This window comes from Capsicum annuum, chromosome 1, assembly GCF_002878395.1.
Source record: "Capsicum annuum cultivar UCD-10X-F1 chromosome 1, UCD10Xv1.1, whole genome shotgun sequence".
Taxonomy (NCBI): domain Eukaryota; kingdom Viridiplantae; phylum Streptophyta; class Magnoliopsida; order Solanales; family Solanaceae; genus Capsicum; species Capsicum annuum.
The window spans coordinates 23,781,290-23,788,965 of NC_061111.1; positions in this window are offsets into that span (position 1 = coordinate 23,781,290).

Here is a 7,676-nt window from a genome sequence, read left to right on the forward strand (position 1 = left end):
TTTCTTTTGTTTTATTTAGACTTATATATTCTGAATAATTACTAATTAAAGATTTTTTAATTTTTCTAAAAGCTTCTCTATTTTTAAATGGTCTTCGCATAATTAATTTAATATTTTTGTAGGTAAATTTTTTAACTCTAAATCTAATTTTAATTCTAACATGTATATTCTAACTCTAGTATATATCTCTCCATTTGTTTAATTTGCTGTGCTCTGATACCATTTGTAGGGGGGTGCGCGGATTTAATAGGTATAATAAAATGGTAAATGAAAGTTGAAGATGAGAGAGATCGTTTGAACTTAGTGATTTTGGTGTGTTCTTTCCGCGAGCATATATTGTCACTGGAGTGAACTGGTGGATAGTAACAATTTTCTTGCCTGCAAGGGCACAACAGTTAAGTGGTTGAGAGGTGAGTTTCTCATGTGAGAGACTTGGCTAGTCTTTGCGATATGTCGTGCGCTCAATCATGAGCTTGTTGTATTGGGTTTGTCTAGTGTCATTTACATCTTATGCGTGGTTTGTGAGTTATTGCACAGTAAATAGGTTATCACAAAGTGTACGTTTACCACAGGGTGCTCACTCGACAGAGATGATGGAAAGAATTAACTACTATAATGATATCAATTGATTTAGAGATAATGGAATTAAAGTTGTCGAGAAAAACGAATTCCACGTAACTTTACAAAGTTCGGAAACAAATTTAGAACATTTCGCATCGTTGAAGGACAAATTTGATAATTTTTGTCAAAATGTTTGCCATCCATAAAATTAAAGCTGTGTTGCAAGTAGAGAACATTGATTCATGTTTTTTTTGGAGCAGGCATATTTCATAAATGTTCCATTGACTAGTCACTGCGGACCATACATGCATCTTTATTGTTCCCAACTAAAATTCATAACTATGTATGTGTACAATTTATTGACCACCAATTTAATTATTGGAAGAAGTATCCTAGTTTATTAAGTACTCCCTCCGTCCCATTTTTCCATCCCAAATTGGGATGACACAGCTATTAAGAAAACAATGATTTGTAATGTAACTTTACCATTTTGCCCCTCTTAATTGTGTCTTGTTATTAGTTCCAATATTTATAGATGACTAATACCAAAGCACCATTTCTATTTTTAATGGTACTCCTCTTTGCAATATTTTTCAAGAATGTTAATAACAAGGAGTAATCAATTACACTAAGGGTATATAATGGAAAAAAAAATTATCTTGTCTTGATAAGTAAAATAGGACAAGTAAAATGAGATATCAAATTAGGAAATTTGGAACGGGTAAAATGGGACGGAGGGAGTATGAAATACCATACTTTTGAGAGTAGAGTTTTCTTTGATAAAAGCATTTTTACTTTTAGTGTGAATTTTTTGATTGCAAATTTGAATTAGTTGCAGTTTCAACTTTGTAATAGATATTAGACACCAAGTAAACAAAAACTGAACTAAAATTGCATTTGCTTGTCATCTTATCCAAAATAAATGTCTTCATCACGAAACTTTAGTATTATTACTTTCTATTGTCTTTTCAATTATCTCTTTCTCATAATTTCAATATTAATCGTCTTACAGTTACACATATCACTTAATGAATAACGATCAAAATGCTCGTGTAGTTTCTAAAAACATATTCACAAACGGGCGAGATGGAACGCAATGAATATATATAACTGATATCATGTTTGTCTATTTTTGTTCTTTATATTATGAATAATTTTTTTAATCGTAACCAATAGTCATATTTTTCTCTACCGTCAAACTCACTCTGCTCAAGTACAATATAACTCAACTTTTGTCTTAGTAGTGGTGACGTGATGGAGAGGTATGATTGTATGCCGTTTGTGTACCATCTCTATATTTCATACATATTCCATGCGTATCGCCTGTATATTTGTGTATCTCCACATATATGTGTTTGAGATACAATATGTTTCACAGAGAAATTTTCAACTCAATTCAAATACAAATTTGATGCCAAACCAAATTCAAATCACCGATCCAATCTTCCTCAAAAATCATATATTGCCTCATTTATGCGCTTTCAGTCATACTCATTGAGGAAAATCATTTTTTCCTAGTCTTTTTCTGAATAGTATATGTTATTTATAATCTTTTTGTTGTCCAAAAATGGTTAAATGGCTGTAAACTTCTTAATATTTTGGTACATTTCCATAATTCACTCTTTATTTTCAGACACCAACAATACTTGCTGTTGCTGACAGGATATGGCTCATTGGGCCCTATATTTAACTGGGCTGGCACCCAATTGGCCCATCAATCAAGCCTGCAAAATTGGTATAACATGTTGTGTGGTTGGATTTGTATTTGAAGGCAGATTTAAGATTAAATTCAGAAATAGCATACTTACCCCCTTAATTATGAGTTTCATAGCAACAGTTTTATAATTACATAATATAGCAAGCTGTATTTTGTATTTTTGCAAACTGCTGCTACAAAAATACAAATACATATGATTTTTACTATCCTTATGATCGATATGTATTTTGTATTTTTGCAAACTGTTGCTACAAAAATACAAATACAAATACATACAAATACATATGCTACAAAATGTGAATAGAGAATTCGTGCTTTGGAGATAGGGGAGAAGTTGAGGAGAAGGGGGCTTGGGAGAGTAGAGGGGATGTGGATAGTATGTGGGAGACGACAGACAGTTGCATTAGGGAAACTGCTAGAGAGGTGTTGGGTGTCTGGAGAGGTCGACCTGGCAAACATCGAGGGGACTGGTGGTAGAACGAAGAGGTTAAGAGGAAAGTGGAATCTAAGAAGGTGACTTATGCTAAGTTGGTTGAGAGCAAAGATTACGAGGAGAGGCAGAAGAATAGGAAGGATTATAAGATAGCCAGAAGAGAGGCTAAGTTAACGGTTACGACGGCAAAGACGACAGCTTTTGAGAGCTTATATGCGGCTTTAGAGGAGAAAAATGGGGATAAAAAGTTGTATAGGCTTGCTAAGGCTAGAGAGCGGAGGGATCGTGACCTTGACCAAGTGAAGTGCATTAAGGGAGAAGATAGTACAGTGTTGGTAGAAGACACCCTCATAAGGAAGAGGTGTCAGTCCTATTTTCATAAACTTTTGAACGAAGAGGGAGACAAAGGTTTCGTGTTGGGGGACTTTAAGAAATCTGAGGAGTATCACGATTACAGTTATTATAGGTGTACCAAGGTTGAGGATGTCAAAGGGTCTATTCGCAGGATGCGTTGTGGTAGGGCGACGGGGCCCGATGAGATTCCGGTGGATTTTTGGAAGAGCAATGGCGGGGCAGGTTTAGAGTGGTTGACAAGGTTGTTTAACTGCATTTTTAGGGCGGCAAAGATGCTTGAAGCGTGGAGGTCGAGTACTATGATTCCATTGTATAAAAACAAGGGAGATATCTAGAGTTGTAATAACTATAGAGGTATTAAGTTATTGTTCATACTATGAAGGTTTGGGAAAGGGTGCCGAGTTGACACTGAGGAGGATCGTGGCTATCTCTGAGAATCATCTCGGTTTCATGCTAGGTTACTCGACTACTGAGGCCATTCACCTTGTGAGGAGATTAGTAGAGCAGTTTCGGGAGAGGAAGAAAGACTTGCATATGGTGTTTATTGATCTTGAGAAGGCATATGATAGAGTTCCTGTAACGCCCAGAGTCTGTACCCCGGATGCTACATGGTGCTCATAATCCTGAAGGACCACAAGTTAACCCATGACTGGTACCTACTGCAATAACTGAGTAACAATATTAAACTACGTAAAAATTAGGCAGAAATCTACCATAAGGTTTAAAACTGAATACGGTATAACAATACCAAAACTGAACATCAATACCAAACTAAAACTACTGTCTGAAAATACTTTAGACTGAAATAGCCTCTAAACTGTTTGAATAAGGAGTTGATAGGACAAGTCCCCAACTAACTCCAGCTACTAAAATAAACTGAATGCTAAAATACTGAAATAATAACTCTGTCCTCGAAATATGAAGACTCACCACTAAGTCTGCTGCTGATGGGTTGGGCTGCTAAGTACGGTCAGGAGCCCGAGCATCTGAACCTATGGTATAAGACACCATAGCGCAAAAGAAAGGTATGTCAGTACTTTGAATGTACTGGTATGCTAAGTGAGGCAGGCTGAATGCATGAGTTCATATGCATGAACAATATTAACTGAATAGCATGAAGATAACTGAATGAAAACACATGCATGAATACGTAACTATAACTGAGATCGTGATAATACTAAATTCTGAGTTCTGACTATTGATTTACTGATATCTGAGTTTACTGAGACTGTGTTACTGATAACTGAGTGACTGTATCTGACAGTCTTGATTTTGTGGAACTAAACTGAGTTTCGGACTGAGCTGAGTGATTGTGCCTGACAGTCCTGAGTCTGTAGAACTGGACTGAGTTTTATACTGAGATTGAATCTGAAACTGAGACTGTGGAAGGTAATCATCTAACTGACATGCCCCTTTTCTAAATAGATTTAGGGTCCAACTTGTAACCCCAGTTGAAAGGGTGTCAGTACTGTGCCACAGGTAAAGATAAGTTGTGAGTTAACCCTCTCTGACAAAAAGTTTTTCCGTCAACCCTTGCTGGCAGAAAAACTCATATGAGATGTATCAACCCTAGTCTGGCAGGAAGATATCTCAACTTACGCTGGTAACGTAGTTCTGTAACGCAGGGATTTCTACTAAGGGTCAAATCCTCTGCTGACAGGAATGCCCCCATCCTTAGGTTCACTCGGTGCTGAATCCTACTCCCAACTGAAATAGACACTGAACTAATTTCCTAGTCTGTATTAGGTTGGACTGAACTGTACTGATTTTACTATTTAGCTGAACTGAACTGAGTTCACTAGGTTCTGTGGATTGACGGAATACTACTAAATTTTGTTAACTGACTGAGTACAGAGTACTACCAAGATCTGAATTGAATACTGTGACTGATTTCTGAGTACTACTAAGATTTTCTTGAGTTCTGTAACTAACTGAATTCTACTGATCGTGACATGACTGAACTATTCTGTAACTGACACTGGCTCTAGGTAAACAACTAAATTGTTGGGTATTAAATACCCCCAGGACTCGATAGCATGAAAATAGAGCATTACATTTTCTTACAAGGCATAACAATGCACATTTGTTCATAATGCATCTATAGAGGCATTTTATCAAACACTTGAATGGCATGAACTAGTATACATACTTACATGACATAATTTTTCTTATTTAACTCATATGGGCAATTCATCAAACACTTGGAAGGCATAATATATGCACATAATGCTAGACAACATGTGAGCAACACACTTTCAAATACTAAATTCACAATTTAAGGGCTTCAACATGAGTTGACATGATACCACACACATAATCATCAGATTCCATGTGAAACTTGTATTAAATCATGAAATAGAAACCCAATTAGAATAATAATCATGAATACACTTTAATTCAAATCCTGTAAATCATGAAATCACTCTACTTGATCTTTTAAAGAGCTTCTTGGACTCCAAGGGTGGAAGGAACCCTTGGATGAACACTTGACATACCTTAGTTGGTGAATTCTTGAAGAATAATGATGAAAATCTTGAGTCTTGGATCTTGAATGTGATGAACTAGGTTTGGTTCTTGACCAACCTTAGAGAGAATGAGTAAATTTAGCCTTTTGGACGGCTTAATAATATGTTTTGGGGGCTGATATAAGGTGGGAAAAGATCCATTTACCCTTCTAGACGCGGGTTTAAAAGACTGAAAATTGAACCATCGATGCGTAGGCCGACGCACCACGTCGTTAGCATCGATGCGATGGCCAATGCGTTGTGTTGGTTCACTGGAATTTGCCACTGGGAGCTAGAAAAAATATTTATCAATGCAATAATCGATGCGGCGCGCCGAGATCGCGTTGATTCACTGGTTTGGGATTCTAAATGTGCTTCAAATGTAGTCCGAAAAATCTAAAACTTATCCGAGAACACCTACGGACATTCCTGATCATGAATCAACTTAAATATCAATATTTAATGGATGTAAAGGTCACAAAATAAGATTGTCAACTTACGAAGGCTATAATACTCTAAGTATGAATACTAAGCTGGAATTTTCTAAGTCTGGGACCCCTTAACAAGCTTTAATAGATTGAATTTAGCTTAGGATTTTATAGGGTCTTACAGTTCCCAAGGAGATTCTGTGGAGGTGCTTTGAGACTAGAGGGGTGTCCGTGACATACATTAGGTCGATTCAAGACATGTATGATGGCGCGAAGAGTCGGGTGAGGACGGTTGGTGGAGATTCAGAGCACTTTTCAATTTTGATGGAATTGCACCAGGGATCGACTCTTAGTCCTTTTTTATTTTTCTTAGTGATGGATGTTTTGACGTGGCATATTCAATGGGAGGTGCCTTGGTGTATGTTATTTCCTGATGAGGTGGTACTAATTGACAAGACTCAAAAAAAAGTTAATGATAAGTTGGAGATTTAGAGACAGGCCCTTGAGTCTAAAGGTTTTTGATTGAGCAGGATCAAGACACAGTACTTGGAGTGTAAGTTTAGTGATGTGTCGCAGGAGGCTGACGTAGTGGTGAAGCTGGACTCTTAGGCTATTCAGAATATGGAGAGTTTCAAGTACCTGGGGTCTATGATTCAAGGCAATGGTGATATTGATGAAGATGTCAAGTACCGTATTGGGGCAGGGTGGTTGAAATGGAGGCTTACTTCGGGAGCCTTATGCGATAGGAAGGTACCCCCGAAACTTAAAGGTAAATTCTACAGAGTGGCAGTCCGACCGGCTATGTTGTATGGAACAGAGTGTTGGCCAGTTAAGAACTCTCACATCTAAAAGTTGAAGGTGGCGGAAATGAGGATGTTGCAATAAATGTGTGGCCATACCAGGAAAAATAGGGTGAGGAATGAGATTATTCGGGAAAAGGTGGGAGTGGCTTTAGTGGAGGACAAGATGCGGGAAGTGAGGTTACGTCGGTTCGGGTACGTGATGAAGACGGGCTCTGATACTCCATTGCGGAGGTGTGAGACACTGGCTATGAATGATTTTAGGCGGGGTAGAGATAGGCCGAAGAAATATTGGAGGGAGGTGATTAGGTATGATATGGAGCAGTTACAGCTTACGGAGGACATGAGCCTTAATAAGAAGTTGTGGAGGACGCGGATTAGGATGGAAGGTTAGGGGGTTGGGAGTGCGTCGGTAATAGTCGGGGAGCGTTTTATTTTTGTGTTGGAAGTTTCTTGTTCGTGGTGTTGAGTGATGTTTATGGTTTCGGATAGATAATTTTAGTATTATCTTGTGGCTAGCGGTGTTAGTTTATTTTGCATATTATACTAGTTTATATACATTTATGTTTTGTGTTTGTTATACTGCTATTGGTCCTAAGCCGGGGGTCTATCGAAAACAGCCTCTCTACTTCACTTAAGGTAGTGGCATGGTCTGTGTACACTCTACCCTCCCCAAACCCCACTATGTGGTAATACACTGGGTATGTTGTTGTTGGAGCTGATGTTGTGTTTCACCATGAATATAAATTAGATTTATTTTTGAAATTTTATGAGAGAAATAGGAGCGAGAAAAATGAAAACAAGTAAAACTTATTTTCACTTTTCCAAAAACAATTCTCACTAAAGAAAAATGATTTTTATGACAAATACCACCATTTT